A 12,304-nucleotide genomic window follows, 5' to 3' on the forward strand; every position below is an offset into this window, starting at 1 on the left:
CTTGATACCAGTATACCACGGTGAAGACAGAGCTATCTTGATACCAGTATACCACGACGAAGACAATACTATCTTGATACCGGTATACCACGGTGAAGACAATGCTATTTTGATACCAGCATACCACGGTGAAGACAGTGCTATCTTGATACCAGCATACCACGGTGAAGACAGAGCTATCTTGATACCAGTATACCACGGTGAAGACAGAGCTATCTTGATACCAGCATACCACGGTGAAGACAGAGCTATCTTGATACCAGTATACCACGGTGAAGACAGAGCTATCTTGATACCATTATACGACGGTGAAGACAGAGCTATCTTGATACCAGTATACATACCACGGTGAAGACAGAGCTATCTTGATACCAGTATACCACGGTGAAGACAGAGCTATCTTGATACCAGTATAGCACGGTGAAGACAGGGCTATCTTGATACCAGTATACCACGGTGAAGACAGAGCTATCTTGATACCAGTATAGCACGGTGAAGACAGGGCTATCTTGATACCAGTATACCACGGTGAAGACAGAGCTATCTTGATACCAGTATACCACGGTGATGACAGAGCTATCTTGATACATGTATAGCACGGTGAAGACAGGGCTATCTTGATACCAGCATACCACGGTGAAGACAGAGCTATCTTGATACCAGTATACCACGGTGAAGACAGAGCTATCTTGATACCAGTATACCACGGTGAAGACAGAGCTATCTTGATACCACTATACCACGGTGAAGACAGAGCTATCTTGATACCAGTATACCACGGTGAAGACAGAGCTATCTTGATACCAGTATAGCACGGTGAAGACAGAGCTATCTTGATACCAGTATACCACGGTGAAGACAGAGCTATCTTGATACCAGTATACGACGGTGAAGACAGAGCTATCTTGATACATGTATAGCACGGTGAAGACAGCTATCTTGATACCAGTTTACGACGGTGAAGACAGAGCTATCTTGATACCAGTATAGCACGGTGAAGACAGAGCTATCTTGATACCAGCATACGACGGTGAAGACAGAGCTATCTTGATACCAGTATACGACGGTGAAGACAGAGCTATCTTGATACATGTATAGCACGGTGAAGACAGCTATCTTGATACCAGTATACGACGGTGAAGACAGAGCTATCTTGATGTCAGTATACCACGGTGAAGACAGAGCTATCTTGATACCAGCATACCACGGTGAAGACAGAGCTATCTTGATACCAGTATACCACGGTGAAGACAGGGCTATCTTGATACCACTATACGACGGTGAAGACAGAGCTATCTTGACACCAGTATACCACGGTGAAGACAGAGCTATCTTGATGTCTGTATACCACGGTGAAGACAGAGCTATCTTGATACCAGTATACGACGGTGAAGACAGAGCTATCTTGATACATGTATACCACGACGAAGACAATACTCTTTTAATACCGGTATACCACGACGAAGACAATACTCTATTGATACCGGTATACCACGACGAAGACAATTCTCTCTTTATATCAGCATAACACATGGAGACAGCACTATTGTGTTGCAACATTTTTTGCATGTCTTCACGATCCTCCACATATGACTTCCAAACCCACTGTTCCGGGTGATACCAGTGATATTGATGTCAACATACCTAAAACCACACTGAATATGTAATAACCCCAATGACAACGCTCTTTGATACATAGTATGATCCTTTATTGATGGAAACGTCAATCTGTTTCAGTATTCAACTATTTATGGGTTTTATAATATGCAGAGGTACAGATAAGCTGCGTATCTGCGTAAATTACGCAAATATTTATGTGAAAACTCTATTCCTATTATGTCTGTTGCGTACAGGTACGCTTGAATATTTGTAAATACTCAATAAATTTCATCTTACATGCATACACACAGAAATGTCAAGTCTTAGCTCGGGTGTTACTGAGGATGGATCAAATAACTGAGGTATATTGAGAGGTTCTATTTCAGCACATGAACGTGGCAACTTTCAGTCTTTCTTATGGTTTCTCAAATTACACATCAAATATAAATAACAAACATGTAAACCAACATTTAAACTTTTATTATATTTTTACAATTAATGGAAACTGACAGAATACCCAAATGAGTCAGTCAGGTGGGTACAATTTATTTGGTTATTCAAAGGAAAATTAGGATACCCAATTGAGATGAACACAAACGAGTACAACTCAATGACTCAAAAAGTTATCTGTAGCTCTGAATATGTTACAAGATTGTATAATTTGATATGCAGTATGCGGCATGCGAAATCGTGATTCATTGTAACTTTCGGCGTTAATACGCTATATTCTACACATCTATGACACTGCAGAAATGTGAAACCTAAAATGTCACTGTGAAAATACTCACACAACTATACAGTCCATGAATGCTTTACTGACAATGTAATTGTTGACAATGAAGCATATGTTTTAGATTATTATACACTTTTCAATTCTTTTTTAAATTATCATTTATGTGTGTATGATTGCCCTTAATATGTATGTACAGGTGGTGAGTATATGTGTGTTTATATGTTTTCTACTTGTTCTACATGTTGAAACTGTCCCAAAGTTCCGGTGACTTTTTGAACCAATTGGTTCCGTTCTTATAGATTTTAATACTGAACTGACGCACAAAAGAAAGTACACCCCCGCTGCTTCGGCATACTGGCAAACACGTACATAATGTCTGTGACTTGTAAGGCAATCTCAAAACTCTGTTTAAACAATTACGTTGGTTTTGGGGGAAAATAATCATTACCAAAACCTGTGGCTACTTTCTATTGTGCGTCAGGTATTTTGCAATCCTCCGTTGAGTGCGAAAGTGTCTTGAATTTGTCTACACAATGTGGGAGAAAATCCCAATTCCGGCATCGAAAACATGCGTCACACTGGCAACTAGACGGAGATTTTCCGTAATCCCTTGCCATACATTTTCATGGTTTATCTTTATATTGATTGTATTACGTGTGTGATAAAAAATGTATTTTGACTTTTATACATATAAAGAAATTCAGTTATCAGGCTTCGTTTATTCTATCTTATTCCTGAATAAACAAACTCCAGTAACTAATATCATGGTTGTATGTCCACGTAAGTTTCATATGTACTCATATACACATAAGTATCAATATTTATACACAATACGTAGAGGACTACATCCGGTGGTACTCAGTAAAATCTGCTTGTTCTCATCTATCTATCACTGGAATGACGTGCCTTATGATAAGGGGCTACGTGTTGATATTGAAGGAGATAAATGCCATCTTGTATGGATAATAGAATGGAAATTTGGCTTTGCTGGAGTTGTTAGGTTAAATGTCTTTAAAAAATATTGCAATAAGAGCCTATGTATTAAATACTCGACACCATGAAAACAGCAGCAACGTTACGCCGTTCCACCCGATCGAGTTGTAGACATCGACCAGGGGATGACGGAGACGCTGTTTTCTAGCAAACAGGGTAAGATCCAGCTGGAGTAATAGGGAATTTGATTTTAACGTAGCGGTATTAACGTAGAGTATTGCTGTAATGTTTTGCGTGCGTGCGCGCGCGTACGTGTGTTGGCAAACGGTTTGCAATTTGAGGATTGCTGGTGATTTCATGCGCACTTCTCTGTCCACCTGGGAAAAATATTCATTTTGGGGCATAACACGTGCTCTAAAAAATAGCCAAAGAAAAATATAACATTTCCAAGGCTTTACAAACATATTCCGCTGTCCACGCTTGATGTCATGAACAAAATCTGTTCGGACACTCCTTTTCGAGAGAGAAACTGTAACGAAGGGAATTATTTCCTATTATTATTAGGACACATCTAAACTTTGAAAACTACACTATTGCTTGACTTAATCTTACTCCTGTTGCACAAAGCGATAATGTGGCTTGTGAGCTTGTGACTACCGTAAGCCTAGCGCTAAGATTTCTTTATGCAAAGGGTCCAAGAGCTATGATAATAAATTCTTCAGTTTCTGTGTCAGTGTCAGACTAGTGGCAGACAAATGTACGTAAATATACAGTAAAAGATTGAGAACGGTACTCTGAAGACAAAGTTTGTGCAGGACATCGTATATTATTGTTAAGGGTTGTCACGTCTACTTCTTGCCCTACCCGTGAAGGCAAACGTCTTACACCTGCTTCACTTCGGGAATTGATTCTACATTAAGCTGACACACAGTTACATAACTTAAATATTGTTCAAAGCGTTGTGATACGTGAAGATCCGGGTTAGAATTGACCTTCAGTAACCCATGCTTGTCGTCAGAGGCGACTAACAGGATCGGGTGGTCAGGCTCGCTGACTCGGTGCACATGTCATCGGTTCCCAATTGCGCAGATCGATGCTCATGCTGTTGATCACTGGCTTGTCTGGTCCAGACTCGATTATTTACAGACCGCCGCCATATAGCTGGAATATTGCTGAGTGCGGCGTAAAACTAAACTCACTCACTCACTTCTTGCCCATTCATCAGCTGGATGATGACTCAGCTACATCTGACTTAATATACACTACTCATAAGACGAAAAGGACATCCGAACATCACATGACTAGAGTTGATATCCCATGGTTGGTGACTATAGCAATATATGGCCTCCCAATTGTGGGTGATCTTGCATTAATCCAGTTTTGGGTGATGTATGTATGTAGATCCGTCCGTCTGTGGGTGTACGTGCAATGTTAACACATAGTTGGGTTTATAACAATATACAGGGAGGCCAATCGGATCAACGAGAGAGAATCTATATACCTACTAAGTATCAAGAATAGATGAAAGCGGCCTCACAGCCAGCGGTTTGCTTATGTCTTCAATCAATATCCGACAATGAGTTTCAAGGTTACTGCATCTGTGTCAGTTGTGGTATTGTGGGGATTGTGCTGGCTGGCAGCAAACGATACCACAAACAGACTCTACGAACTCTTAATGGCAATAGCGGTTGGTATTCGAATCACCACTCGCGTCTTCCCGTAACCATCGTAACTTACAAATTAGTATATCACCAGCGAAACGTTTCTACAGTATTGCCCTCTGGTCTTTTGTTTATTGATATTCCACGATGTCCATTGGCACTATTTCATTACTCGCCTTGTCACTGGGTATTTAATTACGCGTATGTCCTTCAAATCAATACATCTCAAGACTGTGAGACAAAGTCTATAATGATCAACATCTGCTTGTTACTGATCTCCAATACAATAGGGAGGTGATATATTATTTATCATCACCTATCAGATACTTCCTTTATCTTTACTATCCCAAATACAAACCACCCATGAGCGAATAATTCACCTGTAATTCCTTAATATCAGACGAAAAGGGATTTAGCAACTGGAAATTGCGCACGGATTTACTGTTATACGTGCCTGGTACCTCCACATAACTATACCCCTACAAGTGTAGATCACAGAATAAAAACGTAAATACCAAGTATTACAACGACGATGAGCGTTGACGACAAATATGCTTCGCAATAACGTTTATGTCTCGTTGTTAAACGTAACACCAAAACGCATCCTATACTTTGCAGCAGCGTCACGCAAGGGTACTTGTGTTGTCATCCATGAATTTGACACTTTCAATGTTGGTCGAATATTATAAGCTGTTCACTGGTCACGAGGGGGGACGGGGAACATAAACAAACAACCCATGGGCCCCGAGGGACCAGTGAGCAACGTATTCATCTTATCGAACACCTCAATGTTAATTTTGAACTGTTTGAAGCACGGGTATCGGATCACAATAAGGAGTACCACAGTTAAGCAATTAGCCAATACCGACAACGACGGACAAGAAATTTCCCTTCCATCGATTTGCATTCGCAAAACATTGGTAATTTCCGTACCTCATACGTGACTCAATTATACGAGATAAAGAATTACTCACACGAAGTACCAAATGAATTCTTACAATCTGGCATTCCCGGCGGGTAACATAGAATGTTACTCGCTTGTAAAGATGGCATATTAAAATAATAGAAGAGCGCTCAGCCAATCAGAAAACGACATTTTATTATGTGAGGTAAGATAATCTCTGTGAACCATTACTTCTGATAGAATTGCTTGATTTCATTCACCATCTATTTGAAGCAATAGAGCAATGTTGTAGCAATACCACGATGGAAGCAGTGATACCTGTTTGAACTAGCGATAGGGCGTCTGCAAAACGCGGAATATCTACGGGCTAATTATAATAGCATGCTGGAAACTGGCAGAAATTAACATGCAGCGGCTATTACGTTCAACGTTCTACAGACCGTGTAAGGTAGACAATGGAACAAGTATAAAAAAACAATTAAACTGTCAACGATAGTCCATGTTCAGGTCAACCCAGGTCAACGCTAAGAGTACATGAGGGACTGGTCCGAAACCAAGGTGTATGAACTCAAACGGTGAATCAAATTGCATTGCTGGAGGAGGCCTACGAATGAAAAATAACGATGGCTATGAAGAAATTACGTGCAGTTCATCTCAAACGCTCGACGGCCACGTGTAGTAACACACTTACTATATTACCAACAGGCGATACTGGTATATACAACATTGAAACTGGGGTCTTCGTCGCTGGATCTATGTTCTCAGATGAGTCTCTATTCACTTCCGTACTAGGCATCACAAAGACTGGATGAACATTAATCCATATCACAGGGGTTCGAATCACTGTTTGGAAAATAATTAAAAAAGCATAAAAATCTAGAATTTTGCAACCGTATATTGTTTTTACATGTTATGAGTGACTTACATTTCAAATTTGAACGAAATCGCTGAAGAAATGGATTTTTTAGAAAATTCTCCCAATATACTCATTACATAAAATACACAAGGGGTGACACTCGCGATGCTAAAAGCCTGATCGAAAATCGGACAGCCCGACTATTTTCACGTGCGTTCAAACAAACCTTATGTTTTTGAAGAGGATTAATCATACATTCAGCTATACACATGCCCGTGTTTCATCGAATCCTTCCAATCCATTAAATTGGTTTGTCGTTTCACACAACACCCAGCAATATTGAAACCATATGAAAGGGGCTACAAATAATTTTGTTGGGACCAGTCAAACCAGTTACTGACATCGTACTACGCAAAGTGGGTATGATGACATGTAACAACCAACTGAGCGAACCTGACTACTTTATCATGTTAGTAATCACATCTTACGACAAACATCCATGTGTTGCTGAAGACCAAACCTCAAGTTATATATTGGGTAATCACAACATAGTGCTCGTCCTCTCTCTCTCTCTCGTTTCCGACGATGACGGGATCTTGAGGTTCAGCGAAGCATTCAATTGTGTCAGGATCATCTCTCAGACATTTGTGTCAATTTAATGTGATATGTAAATACAATACAAAATATTATGTTTTTCTATTTTCGTATTAACAATTTTATATGTACCTATATTAGTATTTGTAACAGCAATATTATTGACAACGTTCAAAAGGGGAATTCCCAGAAAATATATTAACAGTAACTTCAGTAAAGGGCCACAAAGTGTTTCGTTTTCAAGGAAGTACAGGGATGGTCAAAGAAGCCTCAAAACGCAACAAGCAATTGCCATTTCATATAACATAATAGCCCCAATATTTCCATACACGTCTTTCGATTTCGACTTGACAACTTGTCTGTTACTTGGACTCGATGCAAACTGCTTTGAAGCGCAATGTTGACATGAACGTATCTATCCCCCAAAATAAGATAACGGTACTTTCATAATGTATCATAATGCATCTGAACTGGGTTTTTTTGGACTACTAAATATTAATAAATTGTTGAAAGTCAATGCAATACATACATGCTATTGCTGATCGGATATGAGGCGCTCCACATCGGTATTTAAGCACATGTTGAACGTGTATTCGTCTCGTGCAACTCGTGGTGACACTTTATTTATACCCGTGCAAAGTAATACCGGGCATATCATTTCCGGTTCGTCGAATTCTGCTTATTAATTAAAGCCGTTATTATTTACACATCCAAAATATTCAGTGTTACGTGCGATCTTCATATTTTATTACCGCTGTATTTATCAAATGCCTTTATCTTCAAGATTGTCTCCATGCAAGTTTTGACTCGACCCGCCATAGAGAAAATAATCTAAAAATACACATAAGTTAAGCTACATGATGATAAAGTGACTTTTTCGGAAGTTATAAAAATTATTACTTTTTTTCGCGCAATTAAAATTAATGTAGTCAATAAGAATAATTCCGCCTGCAATAATAAGTGGAGCTGATGTGAATGAGCGATCAGCACAAACGGCAGCCATCACAGCCGAGTCGGGAGAGGCGTGGGATGGTGGCTGTGCATTGGATCCTACTAACATGTATTGTGACGCTTGGCAGAGATGATTTCGTAATAATTCTGTTAAGTATTGCTATTATTGTTTATGAAGATCGTTTATTTGTGGAATAAGTGCACGTTTACGACGCATTGCAGCTTTTATTTTATGCCATTTTCCAACTTGTAAAACCCGCTCATGGCGCGACGGGGAATCCGTGACGTCATTAGGAAGCCTACATTTTACGTTTCATACATGTACCAGCTTCACATATGGCATCAGTAAATATGTCAACAGACTCAATAATATTATCGAACATGCGATCTAGGCATTCATCAAACATTGAAATAATTTTATCTGACAATAGATTTTCTCTGAAAAGTTCTGTGTTAGCATCACACCATACATAGCGGTAATCATCTCAGTTGTTTGACGAATCACTATCCTCAGCGTGCTGCACGGGCTGGTCACGTAACTGAAATTGACATGTTAGCGGTAGATGATCACAGTCGGATCGAGAGAAGATGTTGAAGTATTGACAGACATTGAAGATAGCGGGAGAAGCAATAACGTAGTCAATGACACTTCTACCACAATGGCTTATGAACGTGAAGTCACTTTAAGCCAGCGTCGAGTCCACATCGACCATTCATAATAAATAAGTTTAATACAGCACACCAATTCTCCCGACTCGGCGGGTGACTTCACGTTCATAAGCCATTGTGGTAGAAGTGTCATTGACTACGTTATTGCTTCTCCCGGTATCTTCAATGTCTGTCAATACTTCAACATCTTCTCTCGATCCGACTGTGATCATCTACCGCTAACATGTCAATTTCAGTTACGTGACCAGCCCGTGCAGCACGCTCAGGATAGTGATTCATCAAACACCCGAGAAGATTACCGCTATGTATGGTGTGATGCTAACACAGAACTTTTCAGAGAAAATCTATTGTCAGATAACATTATTTCAATGTTTGATGAATGCCTAGATCGCATGTTCGATAATATTATTGAGTCTGTTGATATATTTACTGATGCTATATGTGAAGCTGGTACATGTATGAAACGTAAATGTCGTGATGGCACTATAAATTCTCAGCCTTGGTATGATTCTGAGTGTAGCTATTATCGCTCTGAGAGAGGGCTGTTGTGTGTTTATAGACGATGTAAACTTGATGATACTCTGAAAGATTATCTAAGGGCAAAAATAAAATTTTCTTCTGTTACGAGGGATAAGAAGTGGCTTACTAGGATAAAATGTCTATAGCTTTGAGAGATAATTTATATATAATAGTAAGGCATTTTGGAAGTTATTAAAACGTTTTTCATCCACAGTTCCAGTTACCCCTAGTATTTCATTACAGGAGTGGCATGGTCATTTTTGCAGTATGTATATGACACCTGGTAGATCATCAGTTAGCAATAGTGTGGCCAATAGTGAGTCTAAGTTTACTGATAGTAATACCACTGCTATTCTTGACTCGCCAATCTCGGCTGATGAGATTATGGTGGGAATAGATGCACTCAAGTGTTCTAAATCAGCGGGGGATGATAAGCTTATTGCTGAATTCTTGAAGCACTCTTCGGATGTTATTATTCCATATCTTACTATTTTATTCAATATGCTTTTTGATAAAGGTATATTCCCAGCTCAGTGGTCTATGGGTATAATAGTTCCTGTTCATAAAAAGGGTGATGTTAATAAGGTGTCCAATTACAGAGGGATTACAGTTCTCAGTGTTTTTAGTAAACTATATGTGTCAGTTATTAATAATAGGCTCAGGTTTTGGACTGATGCTTATTGCAATATCTCTGAGTCGCAGGCAGGGTTCAGAGCTGGTTACTCGACTATAGATAACATTTTCATTTTACAAAGTATTATTAACAGAATTCTATCTAAGAAAGCGAAATTATATGCTTTTTTGTAGACTTTTCAAAAGCGTTTGATTTGGTGAATAGGGCAAAATTATGGTCTGTATTAAATGAGAAGGGCGTACTACCAAAATGTGGAATTGTGTCCGATCCATCTATGATTGTGTCAAATCTCATCCCACGAATACATCTAGAAAATATTTTTTGTCAGGAAACTCAACAAGTTTGAAGATGAAAACAACATTTTGTTCTGTCGAAGGCGTGTTACAGTCACGTCATTGTTCCAGTACAGTACAGCAGTTCCAAGAAGGATAACTCTAGTCGGAATCCGAGTCAAGAGTACGCCTCTTTGGAGCAGATTGTCGACTGACAGAGGAGTCATTCATATTACATCAATCTTTATTTCTTGTAGTGGAGGCTACAGGCCCATTCTACATTTACAATTGACTATGAGAGAGTATATACAATATACAATATAAAAAATAACATACGGTTCGGTTATGTTACAATATGTACAAATGACTGTCCAAGACCCATAGGAGTCATTCGAGATGTTGAAGTGGAATACACCACCATAAATTGGACCTGAGAATAGTGTATGTACAGAATGAAGATTTACGGCATGCGACAAGCACTGTGACGTCATGGTGGTAGTCCGAGGCTGGGGATGAGCGAGCAGAGTGGTGGAGTTACAAGGGTTTGACAACAATTTATTGATGGACTGCTGTTGTTTCTCATTAATTGAAGAGTAACTGCTTATTGATTGAACTTTTTTGTGCTCGGAATATTGTGTCTGGTTTTATGGCATGGGCACCATGACAGACTTACTTGTCACACTTTCAGGTAACACCTTTAGTCGGTATCTTGCTGCTTCTATTTCCCCCAATTCAGTTTTAACAACAAACAGGTTGTAGGAATTCAAGGTATGTAAACATTCTTATCTCTCTTCCTATTAGGTCACTCTCAACTTTAACTAGGTCATTGACCTTGATCGGGCTTAGCCTAATGGCGGCTATGTTTGTTTACAAACAATGCAAACTATTGGGGTTTTTTTTGTATTTTTTGAGGTTATTTATATTTAAAAAACTACTATTTATAACGCAATTTTATTGCAAAATAATAATGTCTAATATAAAGATTATTCTTATTCTCTAACCTACAATGTATATGTATTCTTCTTTAAATCTCGGAATGTGTGAGTACAGCACGTTCTAAATATCAATGAAACGGTGAAAGTTGTCAATGAACTTGGATCATGAAAAGTAGTTCCGTCAACCAATCATATTTCTTCCCTACTTAGCTGACCAATCAACGTTGAGAATCACTGAAAAGAATATGTGCGATTATCACAAACATAATCACCTGTGTATCCTAGCCCGTATGGGTAATATAGACATTTATTACTCGCCCGTGGAAGATACTGCAGTGTAATATTTTTACGGCAACATTACACTAGAGTAATACCGATAGGCGTATGACGTCGTAATGGTTTACAGTTATGACGTCATGCACAATTCCAATACCTCTGTCACAATGGTATTAGACCTTGCTTGACTCGTGGAAAGTTGAGTCATCACACTTCATGGGCAGTTTCTATCAATTTATGTTGGAGAGTAATAAACATAATACTAAACTCGCTTTCGTGAAATACCATTTTTATTAAACTCCTGAAAGATTTAGCATCAAACTCGCTTTCGCTCGTTTAATACCAAATCATTAACTCTATTAATAAAAATGGTATAACACGGAAGGTCGTGTAGTATCCTCTGTTTATTATCCATATGGTGAAACATAACCAGTGTAATATATATCATATGTGCACATGTGCTCTCGTTCGGGCAGTACAAAATTTCATACGCGTTTCGTATACGTCGTATGGCACCCTTGTTCGTGTAATAATCTCCATATTTTGACACCGTTTTTTGCATTTCCCCCAAACATGAATATTTTAAAATACTTCTAGCAAGTTATTCTGCCATGTGGCCTTCATGTCCAATTTGACCTTCTAAGACGCCTAGTGACCTTGTCATGTGTACTGATGAGAAACAACGTCATACCATCAAAGGTCAGTATCGGTACAAAGTATATGTGACCGTAAAGACACAATTCAGGTAATTCACAATATTGTATATCA

This window comes from Haliotis rubra, unplaced genomic scaffold, assembly GCF_003918875.1.
Source record: "Haliotis rubra isolate DU_JTF1 unplaced genomic scaffold, ASM391887v1 Scf80, whole genome shotgun sequence".
In the NCBI taxonomy this organism is placed as follows: domain Eukaryota; kingdom Metazoa; phylum Mollusca; class Gastropoda; order Lepetellida; family Haliotidae; genus Haliotis; species Haliotis rubra.